We start from the raw sequence: 18,047 nt of genomic DNA, 5'->3' as shown, positions 1-18,047 counted from the left end.
CGCCTAATTTTGTTAAGAGAGCTCAGTCTCTGGCTCTCACGTACAAAAAACTTTAATTTTTGACTGAGAAAGACAAGCTGCTTGATCGTGCTGAGAGTGCTGGCGGCAGCCGGCCCGCCTTTGAGCGGTAATGCCTGATTAAAAACACGGAAATGGGCCAGGCACGGTGGTGCACACCTGTAATCCCAGCTACTCAGGAGGGAGACGCAAAATTGCACTCTCCAGTGCTAGCTCGTTCGGGAGGCATGGCCATGCTAACCAGTTGCTGGCGGGAAATTTGCTGGAGTCCTCAGAGGCCTGCGAATAGCCAGGTCGCGGGCAGGCTAAAGTCCGTGTGACATCAGAGGCTATATGTCCCGGCCTTCTGGCGGGGCTATGGTTTTTGGAGAACTTTTTCAGCACCTGAGCGGACTCGCCTGACTGAGGCGGAAGCTGCGTGGTGAGCAGCGGCGCCATAGAAGGCAAAGAGGAGCTGAATCGGCTCTGCGGAAAAACTGTGTTTCCATAGCAACATGGGCGAGCGGGGAGGTGAGTTCCCAGAGAACGGGGCTCCGCGCGCGGGCAGACCGGGCCCTCCACGGGTGGGCGGGCCCTCTACGGGTGGGCGGATGCCCCCCCCCCTCGCCGGAGCTTGAAAAAGGCTCACAGCCGGCGGTGCGAGTTCATTGCCTGAGGTGAAACGGCGAGCCCGCGCACGGCCCGGGGCGGAGCCATGCCTTTGGGCCATGCGGAGCGCGCCATAGCCATTATGGGCTTCAGAGGCGGAGCTGTGGCAGCCGCCGCTGTCCGCTGCTGCCGCCCTCAGTCAAGGTCGCCAAGAATTCAGTCAGATAAAAACATTTGTCGCCAAAAATTCAGTCAGATAAAAACATTTATCCCCTAAACAACGTCCCTTCGTCAGCAGGAAGTAGCCAGATCGATGCTACGCCCATTCTCCCTTAAAGAACTGGTCCTAATTATCATAATAAAGGCGTGTTTACCTGGTTACCGTATCCTAGGTAACAAAGAAAGGCGGACCTATTGCCTGAGGCAACAGCTGGAATTAAACCAATGTTACCTAGAGGTTTTTCCATCTAAATAGGGGAGCTGGAGAGATGGCTCAGCGGTTAAGGGCATTGCCTGCTCTTCCAAAGGTTATGAGTTCAATTCCCAATGACAACTGCTTTGGTTTTTAAACAATAGAGGGGGACTACACTACCAGTGACAGCTTCCCCCAGAGAAAGGATTTCTCTTGCATTCTATACACTTAATTTTTAATTCAAAATTTTGCTGGTACAGGCAAACAAGATTTGCTTTTTGAAACAGAGACCTGCAAATCTCTAAGTTCAAAACCAGCCTACTTCCAGTACTGATTGTGCTGAATTTTTACACTGAGAGTTTTTAGTACTCTTAAATGTTAATTTGGGAGGAGAGTTTTGTTTATGTTTTTCTAGGAATGCTGACATACATCTGGATGCCAGCGAGACCGACCAGAGAGATAAAGAAGACGACCCAGTGGATGCTGAGTGTCCTGCTGCGGAAGATTCGTGCGGAGGCAGCAGAGATGACCTTCTGGGCGGTGCCAAGAGCAGCTGTTTCACACCATCGACTTGAGCAACACCCTGTGCAACCTCTTATCTCTTACTCTACTTTGCCTTTTCCTTCCTTAGGAATGGGTGGGAGCAGAGATATCCTTGGCATGCTGCGTCTAGGTGGGGACCAGATTGGAAAATAGTTTTGCCTTATTGCTCTTAAAGACAATAATTAGGGGGAGATGTTGGGAGCCACCTGGAGGCACAGGTGGTCCTGCAGTTTGGAGGTAGCCACGTGGGGCTGAGCAACCCTGCCTGCACCCTTGCCTGCACATGCTCAGACCAGCAGAATGGCATTAACCAATCAGGACAGCGTTCAAGCTGCTCCACCGTTTAAAAGCAGATGCCTCGGGACCCTACTTCCTCTCTCTAAGCTTTCTCTCGTCCCTGCTCTATCGTCCCTTCCCCCAATTTTCCTCAAGGGAATGCTCCAAATAAAGATGTGACCAGAGAAGGAATTCTCGTTTTTGGTGGCGTTCATTCCTGCGGGACAGGATGGCCCCCCGCAACATGGTAGTCATGGCCTTCCCACCCACCGAGGCAACAGACTGCCCAATCCGTGCTGTCTGTGCTGCTCCCCCACCCCCCGGGGTGCAAGAACCACCAGGTCCATGTTTCAAATGTGGTAAAACGGGTCACTGGGCTCTCATCTTAGTACTAGGAGACCTTGTCCAAGATGTCACAGGGAAGGTCACTGGTCAGTAGATTGTCCTCGTGCACATAGTTGTATGGAGGCATCGGACCCAGAAAATTCCCTAGTTGACCTGTTGGGCTTGGCCCTGGACAAATGAGGCTGCCCAGGCTCCTATAACCCGACTACTACTGTCATTTGTCATAGGGAACCACGGGTGATTATTACAGTATCAGGATGGCCCATCTCCTTCCTCTTGGACACCAGAGCCACTTTCTCGGTACTGAGGGAATTCTGGGGGTCTACCTCTCCTTCTAGTTTCCCTCTTGTCGGGGTAGGGGGACAGCCTTATCTGCCTCAGCAGACCCTACCACTTAATTGTGTGTTTAAAAACATTTATCTCACTCATTCATTTTAAGTTATGCCAACCTGTTTGATATCTCTCATGGGAAGGGATTCTCTAACAAAGGTAGGAGCCTCCATTTCTCTTGCTCCTCCCATTCACCTTACCTCAGACTCTCCGGCAGCTCCACTCCTCTTTCTCCTAGCTCCCCAACCTTCTGACACTAATGCGTCTTTTCCTCTGCCAGCCTCCCAGATAGACCCCCAAGTCTGGGACACCCAAAACCCCTCCGTAGCTAAACACCATTCTTCTGTTGTTATTCACTTACAGGATCCTATGAAATATATTACCCAAGCTCAGTACCCTCTCTCTTTCCAGAGCCTTAAGGGACTTAAGCCTATTATTTCTGACCTTTTAAGGAAAAAGCTGCTTCACCCCACCTCTTCTCCTTTTAACACCCCTATATTTACTGTTAAAAAATCTAATAGAACTTATTGTCTGGTTCAAGACCTCTGGCTCATTAACTCTGCAATGGTCCATCTTCACCCGGTTGTCCCTAATTCTCTCACCCTTCTTTCCAATATTCCTCCAGGAACCTCCCACTTCTCAGTTCTAGACCTCAAGGATGCCCTTTTCTCTATTCCTCTCAGCCCTCAATCTCAAAACATCTTTGCCTTCACCTGGACTGATCCTGACACTAATTTTTCCACACAGCTCACCTGGACTGTTCTTCCCCAGGGATTCCAGAACAGCCCACACCTGTTTGGCCAGGCTTTGGCTTCTGACCTGCTCTCACTGCCTCTCCATAAATCTAAGCATATACAGTATGTGGACGACATTTTACTTTGCAGCCCATCATTGGAGATCAGCAAAACTGATAACTCTGCCCTTTTAAATTTCCAGTCCAAAAGGGGCTATAGAGTCTCACCTTCTAAGGCCCAACTGTCTACCACTCAGGTCGTTTATTTGGCACTAACTATAACCCCAACCCAAAAGGCTGTCACTCTAGGCAGAAAAAAAGGTTCAATTTCTTGCAGTTCCTTCCACCAAAGAAGAGGTTTTATCGTTCCTAGGAGTAGTTGGCTTCCTGTTTTCCTGGATCCCCTCTTTTTCTCTCCTTGCCAGCCCCCTATGTGAAGCAGCTCTCGGCTCTCTGTATGAGCCCCTTCCCCATCCTGTTACCAAACCCTTCCAGAGACTCCAGCAGGCCCTTATCCAGGCTCCAGCTCTTCATCTTCCGTATTTAACTCGCCCCTTTTCTCTTTATGTAGCAGAGAAGGAGGGGTGTGCCCTTGGGTTCTTGGGACATCAACTGGGACCTTCTTTTGCACCTGTAGCATACCTGTCAAAGAAGATGATCCTCACCACTCAGGGCTGGGCATCCTACATATGTGCCTTGGCGGCTGCTGAGTTTCTTATTCATGAGTCAAAAAAAACTAACCTTTGGGGCACCTACCACTGTCTTCTCCCACCATAATCTGTCCAACCTCTTAACTTACAAAGGCTTACAAACCCTACCCCTTCCCGAGTTCTTTCCCTCCAGGTGGCACTGGTAGAAGATGCCACACTCACTTTTCAATGCTGCCCACCCCTTAATATCTCAAATCTCCTACCTCAATCTAATGTTAATGATTCCCCATCTCACTCTTGCATTGAGATCCTAGAGGATCTACTGCCCCACCCCTCATATATACAGGAGGGCAAACTGTCCCAGGCCACTTATACCTGGTATACAGATGGCAGCTCCTTTTTATCTGACGGGTCCCATAGAGCAGGCTATGCCTTAGTATCAGATACTGAGATAGTGGAGGCACAGGCACTCCCCGCCCACACCACTAACCAACAGGCTAAGCTGGTAGCTCTTACCCGTGCCTTTCAGTTAGCGAAGGGACAATCTTTAAATGTTTACACAGACTCCAAATATGCCTTTCATATCCTCTTGTCCCACACAGCTATCTGGAAGGAGTGTGGGCTTCTTATGATAAAAGGAGGATCCATAACTAACTCAGGTTACATTATGGACCTGTTAAAAACCTCCAATCTCCCCAAAGCTATAGGAATTATTCACTGTCAGTGTCATCGGACTGACAGTTCCATTATTCCCAAGGGAAATAATCAGGCTAACCGAGCAGCTAAAACAGCAACATTCCAAAGCCCAAACCTACCTCAATCACCTCAGGGGGGTCCATACAGTACAGCCCACCTTCTCACACACCCCTGACACCCAGCAGATTCTGTCCTACCTACATCAGCTCTTTCATCCTAATAACAAAGCTCTACTTCATTGTTTTAAGGCTCACCTCCAACCCACCCCTGAGGACATAAAGTTTCTAAAAGCCTTCGCTGCCTCCTGTCAAATTTGCCAAAAGTCAGATCCCAAGACCAAATAACGTAGCTTCCCTTTTTCTATCTACCAGGCCAGGGGTTCCCTTCCAGGAACTGACTGGCAGCTGGATTTTACTCATATGCCCACAGTCAAAAGAGTTAAATATCTCCTGGTTTTGGTGGATTCAATGTCTGGGTGGGTTGAATTATTTCCCACCACTAATAAAAGGGCCCAGACAGTCTCTGATGTTCTTCTCCAAGAAATCATCCCCCGGTTTGGAATCCCAACCTCTCTTCAGTCGGATAATGGCCCTGATCTCACTTCCCAGATTTCCCAAAACTTGTTGAAGGCTCTTAACATTTCTTGGCATTTTCATATCCCATATCACCCTCAGTCTTCAGGGAAGGTAGAACGGACTAACCACTCTTTACAAAATGTTGTTGTTAAAATATCACAGGAACTTCACCTTGACTGGGTAAAACTCTTGCCTCTGGCCCTCCTTAGGCTTAGGGCCCTTCCCAAAAGCCCCCTTTTCATCTCACCCTTCAAATTCATGTATGGGTGGCCAGTCTTAACCCTCAGCCTCTCACCTAAAATCTCTCCCCTTCCTGATCACCTGCTTACTCCCCTACTGTCTCACCTATGCTCTCTACTGTGGGATTTTACCGACCACTCTTTACCTCAGCCATGTGCTAACCCATGCCCACGGCCAATTAAAATAGGAGATCAGGTATTATCCCCCCCCCCCCCCCCCCGCAGGCCAACATTCCTCACCCTTTTCCCTTAAATGGCAGGGTACCATCAGAGTAATTCTTTTAACTCCCACAGCTGCCAAGCTCAAGGGAATTCCTCACTGGATTCACCTGTCACATCTTAAACCGTTTACTCCTCCAGCTCAAGAAAACCCCTCCTACACAGTAACTCAGACAGGACCCTGTTCCCTTAGGTTCCAGAGGATACCAAGTTCAGCCTCCCTTACTCCAGTTCAAGGAAAATAAAGGTCCCATCCTTATTCAACTCTCTTGTGCTAATATACTCTTCCTTCTCCCCTTTTTCCTATATACAACTTCTCCATATATATACCTCCAATGTCATGCTTAAATTTCCAAATAACCACTCAGCTGTTGTTATAGGAACCATCATCAAACAGAGCCAAAGTTACGAGGACTGTCAAAAGCCCAGGTGGTAAACAAACCTTAACAAGTTCCTTAACATTACAGGTTTGTCACTGACTGCAACAGTGTCTCCTAGATGCTGAAGTAATGCCATGATACACTCCATTGTCACAATCATACACTGTTAATATATCTAAAATTTATTTCCTTTTAAGACATTTTTATAAGCTCTAGGGAGCCAGTTTGATCCACCTGAATGGACCAGACTCACGCTGAATAAGTATTATTTAATTTTTTTGTCATTCCTGGTCTTGGGAACCCCTAGACTGCCCCTCATCCATCATTTAATTCTTTCTCTGTTATTTCTGGACTTGGGAACCCCTAAATTCCCCCCTCCACCCATCATTTAATTCTTTCTCTGTCATTCCTGGTATCGGGAACCCCTAACCGTCCTATCTTAAACCTCCCCTCTATTAATCTATTTTTTTCTCTCCTAAACATAATTTTTGTCTTCCCAGCATTTTATGAGGTCCAAACCATCAGATGACCCAGTTCCTCAGAGCCCGAAGAAATGCAGTCTTAATCAGCCACCCCAGGACGTGAGCGGAGAGGACATGATTGTACAGGATGCATTGCATATCCCAAACCCCTCAACACCCACAAAGTCAGCAGGAAGCAGTTATGAGAGACCTGGCTGCGCCCCCATTCCCTACCCATTAAGATCCTTAACCCTCCCAAATTTTTATAATAAACAGAAGTGTGAAATGTAATTCCTTTAACTACTCGTAAGGCTGCACTTCCAGGTTCTGAAGCTGGCACATGTACCCTCCCTGCGTGTGCATGCATGGGTCGCACACCACCTACGTCACCAGCGTCTGACGCAGAAGCCCCCATACGCAGGCTGACGTGGGCATGGCATGTCTTTTCATTCTTGCGCCTGTGCTGGAGAGCCTTTAAAAGCTAAACGTGTCATTCCCACACTCTCTTCTTTCCCTTCTGTCAACGCCGGTTCACCAAGCTCGTCCACACAATCTCCTTAATCAACTTATACACGTGGGTTCGTTCATGTCTCATGTTCTCTCCTCATTTCCGCAGGACATTTTAGTTTGGATGTAATTTATGTGAGAAGAATAAGAACAAAACAAAATCCCACTCTGTTTCATTTCCGTTGTTATTGCTGAAGAAATTCTCTATCAACAGAAGGCCCTATCACCTTCATCCTCCAGCTTGACCTCTGGGAATTTTACCCAGTTTTTCAACATATCCCTTAACTCTTTCTGCAAATCTCATACTCCATCACTGGAGACCTGATGGATCCTATCTTTCTTGCCTCATAATATCCTAGTAAAATTAAACTCAAATCATCTGCTGTCTTCATGATACAAGACTTTGCCTTTGTGGTTTCTTATTTGGAAGGTAAAACTTTCATTTATAGCAGAGTAGCTGCTTCATTTCTTCTTTGCACCATCAGCCTGTTTTCTATTCACTGGATGAATATGGCCCCTATTATCTGCAATGGATTAAACAAACAAAAAAATGCTGTGGATCTCAAGTGGCTGCAGTGGCCAGTGGGGCCATGAGACCATGCAGTAAGTCCCTGAGCTGGGGCATGCAGCAGGCAGGGGCAGGCAGCAGGTGGTGGACAGGTAGTGGGCCAGAGCAGAAAGTCCCAGGCAGGTCTCCAAAGGCAGCTGGTCCCAGGCGGTGGGTGAGAGTCAGAGACATGGATAGGCACACCATGCAGAGTGAGGTTGGATTTTTTTTAGTGGGTTATGGGGGGGAAGGAAGAAAGGGAGAAGAGCAGAGAGGTGGTAGTGGAGACAGAAGCGGAAGGGGAGAAGAGGGGAAAGGCAGAAGCTGTCCATTAGAGGAAGAGACTCAGGCCACAAGCAGGAAGGAAGATCTGCCTACCTCAGCAGGGGAGGAAGTGAGTGTGGCTTGTCTCTTTAAAGAGATAGGACAGACCATTACATTATCCACAGACTAAGTATAAAGGAGTGTTGTTCCCACTGCTTTGGCTATTTGTTGATGCTTCATAGCATGGAAGGACAGGAATCATGTTCAGATTACTGTCATTTCCTTCCTGGTACATCTGCATTAACACTACCTTCTAGAAACATGATTAAAACCTCATGCTTGTTTTAAAGCTGGGTAATGGTGGGAGTATGACAATTTTGATTGACAGCAAAATTTGTCCACTTTCCCTCAGAAGGACTTTCACGTCTATACCCCCAGTGGCACAGAGAGGAGACAACCTGTACATCTTTATCATTCACTAGTCCTATAAATTGCATCAACCATTGAACAGTTTCTCTACAACTGACTGAACAGTGAAAGCGGTTTTGCTAACCTGATCAAATGTAGTAACAAGGGACCCATGAGCCAAGGTACTCTCCTTCAGTACTTCCAGAAGCACAGCTCCATCTTAATTTTCCTTAATCTCTGAGAAACATAAACAACACCAACTTCATCAAAATGCCGTTTTGATAGAGAAGAAAAATCTGTTTGGTTTGCATAAAATAAGAATTAGCATGCATCTTTGTCTTCCATCTTTTTTTTTTCAGTTTATTTTCTTGTATTCTCCAAAGGAGCTGAAAATTAAGTAGATCTCCCTTATTTTCCAATTTAGGACACATTCTTCATTCTTTGTAATGTGCATGAGAGTTTGTCTGCATATATGTCTATATACTTCTTGAGTAGAGTATCTGGTGCCCATGTTGACCAGAGAGAGCATTGATTCCCCTAGAATCTGTAACTGGAGTCACAGAGGAATGTGAACTGCCATGTGGGCTATTTAGTTTGAAATATGTATTTAAAGACTTAATTTTGAATTTCTCTCTCTCTCTCTCTCTCTCTCTCTCTCTCTCTCTCTCTCTCTCTCTCTCTGTGTGTGTGTGTGTGCATATGAGTTCAGGTACCCTCAGAAGCCAGAGAAGTCATGGAGCTGGAGTCACAAGCAGTCTTGAGCTGTGTGATGTGGTTGATAAGAACCAAATTTGGATCTTCTACAAGAACAATATATACTCTTAACCCCTGAGCCATTTCTCTAGCTTGCAATGTTTTTAACTTTTCTTTTTAACTTTTTAATTATTGTTTTTTAATTGAGCTATTTATTTTTCTCTGCTCCTCTTACTTCCTCTACCCTCCTCTTCTACCCTTCCCATAATCCCCAAGTTCCCAGATCTCATCTTTTTCTACTCCCCATGTTGATTAGACCCATCCATGTCTCTTTTGGGGTTTTCATTATTGTCTAGGTTCTCTGGGATTGTGATTTGTAGGCTGGTTTTCTTTACTTTATGTTTAAAAACCACTTAGGAGTGAGTACATATGATAATTGTCTTTCTGGATCTGGGTTACCTCACTCAGTGTGATGTTTTCTAGACCCATACATTTGCCTGCAAATTTCAAGATATCATTATTTTTCTCCACTGTGTAGTACTTCATTATATAAATGTACCACATTTTCTTTATCAATTTTTTAGCCTAGTGGCAATTAGGTTGTTACCAGGTTCTGACTATTTACAAATAACATGGTCAACAAGACAAAATGGAAGCCAACAGAATGGGAAAAGATTTTCACCAACCCCACATCAGACAGAGGGTTGATCTTCAAAATGGAAAAAGAACTCAAGAAACTGATCATCAAAAGAACAAATAATGCAATAAAAATGGGTTACAGACCTAAACAGAGAACTCTCAACGAACGAACCTAAAATGGTTAGAGAACACTTAAGGAAATACTCTAAATACCTAGTCATCAGAGAAAAATAAATCAGAATAAATCCTAGATTCTATCTTACACCTGTCAGAATGGCCAAGATAAAAAAACACTGATGACAAATTATGCTAGAGAGGATGTGGGATAAAGGGAACACTCCTGAATTGCTGATGGGATTGCAAACTGATGTAGCCACTTTGGAAATCAGTATGGCAATTTATGAGAAAATTAGGAAACAACCTTCCTCAGACCCACTCTTGGGGTATATATCCAAAGAATACTCAATAATACCACAAGGACATGTGTTCAATTATGTTCACTGCAGCATTATTTGCAAAACTTTGAATATTTTTTTACTTCATAAATATTTGGTGGTTTTCCAGATATATTTGTTACTGATTTCTCATTTAATTTCATCATCATTTATGAGTATACTTTGTATTGTGTCTATTATATTTTCAAAATTTGATGCAGTTTCTGCCTACTTTGTTGTATTACCTCTTTCCTACCAAGAATTACTCCATTTTAAAAAAAACAAAATAAAAATGATAAATCTAGATATAGTAGTGCATGCATATAATCAGGAGACTGAAGGAGGAGGATAGTAAATTTGAGGCAAGACTAAGCTGAATAGTAAGACACTATTTTCAAGCAACAGAAATAAAAATAATAAGTGAAACAAAAACAATCAGAAAATATAGCGTAGAACATATTTTATTTTCTGTCATGCTTGTCATAACTCCCTGTTCAATATATTAATTTCTTTGCATTATCAGATCTGCATTATCAGTTCAATAAAAAGCAACCAGAAAACTACAACAAGATACTATTTAAAGTCCTGAAATCTGGATCCTTTTTAGCGAATCTAATAGTTTTTTTAAAGTCTCTGGTTTTTTTTAAGCATGTTTTTCCTAGTTAAAACATTCCATCCTTGATTGAAGTTTGTTAAGACTCAGGAATTTCTAAAGAAAGGCTCAAAAGCCAGACATGAGGCCCAAGTCTTTAATCCCAGAACTCAAGTGGAAGATATAGGGCAGACGTTCCTGTCCTGCCCAGTTCTACAGATGTTCAGTCCCAAAGAAATACACAGAAGCTTATATCAATTATAAACTGTTTGGATTATTGTTCAGGGTTATGAATAAATGCCTCTTACAACTTAAATTAATCCTTAATTCTTGTCTATGTTTAGCCACAAGGCTAGGTACCTTTTCTCAGTAAAGCATTCTCATCTTGCTTCTTCTGCTTCTGAATGGAGACTACATCTCCACCTTTCCTTTTCCCAATATTCTCCTAGTCTGGTTGCCCCACCTATACTTCCTACTTTTGTGTGTGGGGGGGGGGAGTGGTTCAACCTGAAGACCAGAAAAGCAAAGCAGCCAGCCACTGGCTGTTACCTCAGTCCAAAACTGCAATCCTGCCTCCAGGAATCCTCAGAATGAAACTTAGACCAAAAACTGTCTCCTCCCATTTTATGTTCCTCTCTAGTGCTGGAATTAAAGATGTGCACCACTACTGCCCAGTTTCTATGCTGAACTAGTATGGCTATTGGTATTAAAGGTGTGTGCCACCATATCTGGTGCCCAACGTTTGACAACTACATCCACATAAAACCCAAGAGAGCTTGGAAAGGAATTCTAGACACAAATGAATAGAGTTCAGAATGGCTTCTTGGTAGCAGTATTTTCTCAGGTGAGCTCTGTTTGTTAGAAGCAAGCAGAGGCACAACTCCTTTAAGAGAGGCTTTCTTACTCAACATTAGCAGCCAAAACCTCACAACTCTTTTAAAAGGTCCTGTCACTAAACACTTAAATGATGTTTATGAGCAGTTGACAACATGCTTCTTGGTGGTAGCATGGACCTAGAAACTACACAGTGTTGTGGCAATAAATGTGACTCCTGCCAATACCTTCCCCCACGAAGCTAGAGTCTCAAAAAGCTAAGGAATGGGGAGGAGTCAGCTGCTGAAGCTACAGTTTTAATCCTAGCTATGCTTCTTAGCAGATTAAAAACTCATGTAGTCAGAAAAAGATAAAGATATACAGTAAAGACAGATTCAGATTTTATAAAACCTCTAAATGGTTTGCAGTGTGTTTAAAAATATATGTATACTTAGGAGAGAAAAAGAAAAGGATAGAGAAAGTCCTTAATAAAGAAAAAGAGTAATCAGGTATGGTGGTACACACCTTTAATCCCAGCACTTGGGAGGCAGAGGCAGGTGGATCTCTGTGAGTTCAAGGTCAGTCTGGTCTACAGAGTGAGTTCCAGGACAGCCAAAAATACACAGAGAAACCCTGTCTCAAAAAACAAAAAATTAAAAATATAAAAATAAAGAAATAGAGTGGGAAAAAGCCAAATAAAGATGGAAAATACACAGAGAACCTGTATATGGTGTTATTGTGTTGTCTGAATTGTTTGATTGATGAAGAAGGAGCAACAGCTGCTAAAAGATATTTAACTATAAATGTTGCTGGATTAATCCAACCTATATATTTTGAAAATGCCTTGACTTCAAAATTTAAGTCAAAAGATATGCTGCTTTGGAGAAGAGATTTTGCTTTTAATTCCACAAGAAATGAGAGGCTGTAAATTCATTCTTGGTTAAGAAAAATAAAGTTTGATCAAAGAAGACCCCCTGGAAAATCCCCAATGGTAATGGATGGCCCAGATGATTCAATATTTCAGAGTACCTCTGTGGCCATTTTCTCTGAGTTCTACGTCCAGAACAGCCTCAATACTGTTGGCTGAGATGATCCAGCCTCACGGGATGCTCCAGTCAGGACTTGACCATATTCTTAAATTTTCTTTGGGTCCCCATAAGATTACCATTACCCCCAATCAGTACGAAGTAGCCTAGAAAAGTATGCCCACATTCCCACAAAAGTATTATGAATGTTTGTCTTTATTTAGTGTGTTGGTTACAAGTTGTTATGGATAATGGTTAGGAAAAAAGCTAAACAAAAGAGACAAGAGCCAGGGTTCTTGTTTTGAAAAGAATAAAAAAGAGAAATGCTGTGATGTGGGATTTCCTTCTATATGCTGTGATTACCATTGATTAATAAAGGAACTGCTTTGGGTCTATAGCAGAGCTATAGAGAAACAAATCTAGGTGGGGAAAACTAAACTGAATGCTGAGAAAAAGAAGGGCAGAGTAAGAGAGAAGCCAGGAGCCTCCACCAGAGGCAGACATGCTGAAACTTTAGCTGGTAAGCCACAGCCACCTGGTAATATACAGATTAACAGAGATGGGTTAAATTAATATGTGAGAGTTAACCAATAAGAAGCTAGAGATAATGGGCCAAGCAGTGTTTTAAATAATATAGTTTCTGTGTGATTTTTTGGGAAGTCTGAGCTTCCGGGCATCCAGGAAACAAGCAGCCTCCCTATTACAATGCTGTGGGATAATACTCTTACATACTGTAAAGATTTGTCACTAGTCCTAGTTTAATAAAGTGCTGATTGGCTAGTAGCCAGGCAGGAAGTATAGGTGGGGCAACCAGACTAGAAGAATGCTGGGAAGAGGAAAGACAGAGACATAGTCCTCCATTCAGAAGCAGAAGAAGCAAGATAAGACTGCCTTACTGAGAAAAGGTACCAAGTCACATGGATAAACACAGATAAGAATTATGGGTTAATTTAAATTGTATGAGGCAGTTAGTAATAAGCCTGAGCAAATAGGCCAAACAGTTTATAATTAATATAAGCCTCTGTGTGTTTCTTTGGTACTGAATGACTGTGGTACCAGGCAGAACAGAAACATCTGCCCCACAGACTGAGGCAGTATATATATCGATGAGTTTGAGGCCAGCCTGATTACATCATGAGTTCAAGGACAAAACAAGAGTATAAGAAAGGCTCAAGACTAAGAAAGATTTAAAGGGAACTCCTTAAAATTCAGGAAGTAAAAAACCCACAAGTCGTAGGAGACTCTAGAAGTCACCAGATTCACAAGACCCCCTCATTGCCCAAGATTAGAGGAACAATAAGGATTGCTCAGGGGAGGAGATTCCTCTACCTGTTGAGCTGTTTCCAATTGTGCAGAGACCTCCAGAGTTCCCAGCCTTCAAGCACTGGCACCCATGCTAAGGTTGACTTTTGGTGATGTAGCTGCTTTTGTATCATCCAAGCTCAGGTGAGTAACCACAATAAACTCATTGATTCAGCAAGTTGAATCTTGGTGTCATTGTTTCATTGTTGGTTCCCCAACTGGGGTAAATAGATGTTTATGATATGTCTTTCCAGGAAAGGTTTCATACAGTACAGAGCTTGCCATGTAGTTTAGTTGGCCTGCACCTTGTGTTCCTGCTGTTTCTTAATTTTCCAGGTGCTGAGATAATAGATGTTCATCAAAATACCTTGCTTCTTAGTCCATTTTGATAGTTTGAGTTGGTGATGATTCTAGCACTTTGTAACTGGTCCACTAGGCTTAAACTTCACCCTTGCAACTCAGGTAATAGAAAGTAAAAGGGTTCCAAAGCTTTACTGTACTGTGCTGTGACTTCTTTTTCCCTTTCTACTCCTCCCTCCTCTCCTCCTCTCTCCTCTTCTTCTCCTTCTTCTTCTTCTCTTCTTCTTCTTCTTCTTCTTCTTCTCTTCTCTTCTTCTTCTCTTCTTCTTCTTCTTCTCTCTCTCCTCCTCCTCCTCCTCCTCCTCCTCCTCCTCCTCCTCCTTCTTCTTCTTCTTCTCTTCTTCTTCTCTTCTTCTTCTTCTTCATCTCCTCCTCCTCCAGTTGCTAACTTTTTATTAACTCAAACATAGCTACTTGGCTTTTGGCTTATTGTCACAATAATGTCTATCAAGTGGCTGGACTAAAAAGCTCCAGCACCATATTCATCAGAAGGACACTCTTGATGAAAGTAACTAAGTTTGTTATTTTCATCCACCTTATAGTATTTCAGTACAGACTACTTAATCTTTTTCTTCTGCTTGTTCTTCTTAGGGGTGGTGTAAGGCTTTTTTCTTTGTTCAGCACTACCACAAAGTCTCAGCCCATGGAGGGTAGACTCATTTAAATGCTGTAGTCAGACAATGCACAGCCATCTTCAGCAGCTTACCAGCAAAGGTCAACAATTGCTGATTGGGAAGAATTCCTTCATTATCCTGGATCCTGGCCTTTATATTTTCTAACTTGAGACACTATAGAAGTGTCTTCCTCGGAAAGGGTTATAGGATTATCTGCGTCTTGGCAGCAGTTTCACCATAGATGGCTGATAAGAAAGGTGAACCTTCTTAAAGATAATGAAACTGGGCATCTTCCATCCAGAGGGCCATGGAGGGGTGAGTTTGCGTCGGGCCCCGTGGCAGGGGCCCAGCGAGGAGGAGCTAGGACTTTCCCCAACCCCATAGACTCCCAGGTCACCCTGCAGTGCTGGCTCCACCCTGCTAAGCTCTCCCGCCAGTCATTCCAGCTTCCATCCAGAGGGCCATCGGAGGGGTGAGTTTGCTTCGGGTCCGCGGCAGGGGCCCTGCGAGGAGGAGCTCAGTCTTTCCCCGACCCCATAGACTCCCCGGTCACCCTGCAGTGCTGGCTCCACCCTGCTAAGCTCTCCTGCCAGCCATCCCAGCTTCCATCCAGAGGGCCATCGGAGGGGTGAGTTTGCATCGGGCGCATGGCAGGGGCCCGGCGAGGAGGAGCTCGGACTTTCCCCAACCCCATAGACTAGCAGGTCACCCTGCAGTGCTGGTTCCACTCTGCTAAGCTCTCCTGCCTGCCATCCCAGCTTCCATCCAGGTACAAATTCCTATATTTCTCCCTTCCCACTGGGGTCATAAAATTTCCCCAGCTCAGCTCCCTTGCACACTGGGCCTGCTCTGTAGGCGCATTCCAGAAAGAGGGAGTGCCTGTGCTTCAATAGCCTGCCTGAGGAAAGGTAGGCATTCTATCAGTGAATTCCCTGCTCAACAAGGAAACCTGACCCGCTACCAGAAGTTCCAATAGAGAGCATTTGAACGAAGAGATGGGCAGACGCCAAGGCAAGACCTCCTCCAACAATCTGAAAAACAACATGAAAACACCAGATCCCAACGACCCTACAATAGAAGGACTTGAACACTCTAACCCAGAAGAAGTTGAAAAAAGTGCCATTATGAAAGCAATAGAGTCCCTTAAACAGGATATGAATAACTCCCTTAAAGAATTGGATGAGAAGTATAACAAAATGTTTGAAGAAATGAGTATAGAAATGGATGAGAAAAATAACAAAAAGTTTGAAGAAATAAGGAAATCCGTGAATGATACCCTGAGAAACCAAGAAAAAACAATCAAACAGGTAAAGGAAACAGTCCAAGAATTGAAAACTGAAATGGAGGCAATTAAGAAAACACAAAACGAGATATGGAAAACCTAGGTAAACGAACGGAGACTACAGAATCAAGCATAACCAATAGAATACAAGACATAGAAGAACGAATCTCAGATTCTGAAGATACCATAGAGAAAATAAATGCTCTGGTCAAAGACAACGGCAAATTCAACAAATTCTCTTCACAAAACATTCAGGAATTCTGGGACACAATAAAAAAAACCCAAATCTAAGAGTAATAGGAATTGAAGAAGGAGAAGAACTGCAGATCAAAGGACCAGAAAATATATTTAACAAAATTATAGAATAAAACTTTCCCAATCTAAAGAACGATAGTCCTATGAAGGTTCAAGAAGCATACAGAACACCGAATAGACTGGATCAAAAAAAATGTCTCCTCGCCATATAATAATCAAAACACAAAACATACAGATTAAAGAAAGAATATTAAGAGCTGCAAAGGAAAAAGGTTAAGTGACTTATAAAGGTAAACCTATCAGGCTTACACCAGACTTCTCTATGGGAACCATGAAAGCCAGAAGATCCTGGATAGAGGTACTGCACAAAGTAAGAGACCATGGATGCAAACCCAGACTACTATACCCAGCCAAGCTATCATTCACTATCAACGGAGAAAACAAAATATTCCAGGATAAAAATAAATTTAAACAATTTGTAGCCACAAATCCAGTCTTAAAGAAAGTAATAGAAGGAAAATCGCAACCCAAGGAATCCAACATTGCCAACACTGCCTACAATAACTCAGACATCTAGCGACCCTTCGCAACCACAACTCAAAGAAGAGAAACACACAAACTCTACTACACACACACACACACAAAATAATAACCGGAATCAACAACCACTGGTCATTAATATCACTTAATATTAACGGAATCAACTCACCTATAAAAAGGCACAGACTAAGAGATTGAATACGAAAACAGGATCCAACATTCTGCTGTTTACAAGAAACACACCTCAACCACAAAGATAGACATCTACTCAGAGTAAAGGGTTGGGAAAAGGTTTTTCAAGCAAATGGACCTAAGAAACAAGCTGGTGTGGCCATTCTAATATCTAACAAAATTGACTTCAAACTAAAATCAATCAGAAGAGATGGAGATGGACATTTCATACTCATAACAGGAACAATTCATCAGGAGGAAGTCTCAATCCTGAATATCTATGCCCCTAATATAGAAGCACCCACTTATGTAAAAGAAAAACTTGGTACTGGCATAAGAACAGAGAAGTCGACCGATGGAATCAAATAGAAGACCCAGATATTAATCCACAAACCTATGAACACTTGATTTTCGAAAAGGGAGCTGAAGGTATGCATTGAAAGAAGGAAAGCATCTTTAACAAATGGTGTTGGCATAACTGGATGTCAGCCTATAGAAGAATGAAAGTAGATCCCTATCTATCACCATGCACAAAAATCAAGTCCAAATGTATTAAAGACCTCAACATTAATCTGACCACTTTGAACCAGATGGAAGAGAAAGTGGGAAGTAATCTACAAGACATAGGCACAGGAGACCACTTCCTAGGTAAAACCCAAGTAGCACAGACAATAAGAGAATAAAGGAATAAATGGGACCTCCGGAAACTGAGAAGCTTCTGTAAAGTAAAGGACACCATCAGTAAGACAAAAAGACTACCTTCTGACTGGGAGAAGATCTTCACCAACCCCTCATCAGATAAAGGCCTGATCTTCAAAATATACAAAGAACTCAAAAAATTAGACACTAAAACTCTAATTAACCCAATTAAAAAATGGGGTGCTGATCTGAACAGAGAATTCACAGCAGAAGATCCTCGAATGGCCAAAAGACACTTAAGGTCATGCTCAACATCCTTAGCAATCAGGGAAATGCAAATCAAAACAACTATGAGATATCATTTTACACCGGTCAGATTAGCTAAAGTCATAAACACCAATGATAGCCTATGCTGGAGAGGATGTGGAGAGAGGGGAACTCTCATCCGTTGTTGGTGGGAATGCAAACTTGTGCAGCCATTGTGGAAATCAGTGTGG

General features: G+C 43.3%; 1 pseudogene; it reads left to right on the top strand.

Annotated features, from left to right (window-relative positions):
* Positions 1-479: 479 nt before the first annotated feature.
* LOC148117520 (Nuclear RNase P) lies at positions 480-681 on the top strand (annotated as a pseudogene).
* Positions 682-18,047: the final 17,366 nt, after the last annotated feature.

The sequence above is a fragment of the Myodes glareolus genome, chromosome X (genome assembly GCF_982192425.1).
Source record: "Myodes glareolus chromosome X, mMyoGla1.1, whole genome shotgun sequence".
In the NCBI taxonomy this organism is placed as follows: domain Eukaryota; kingdom Metazoa; phylum Chordata; class Mammalia; order Rodentia; family Cricetidae; genus Myodes; species Myodes glareolus.
This window is presented reverse-complemented; position numbering and strand designations above follow the sequence as displayed.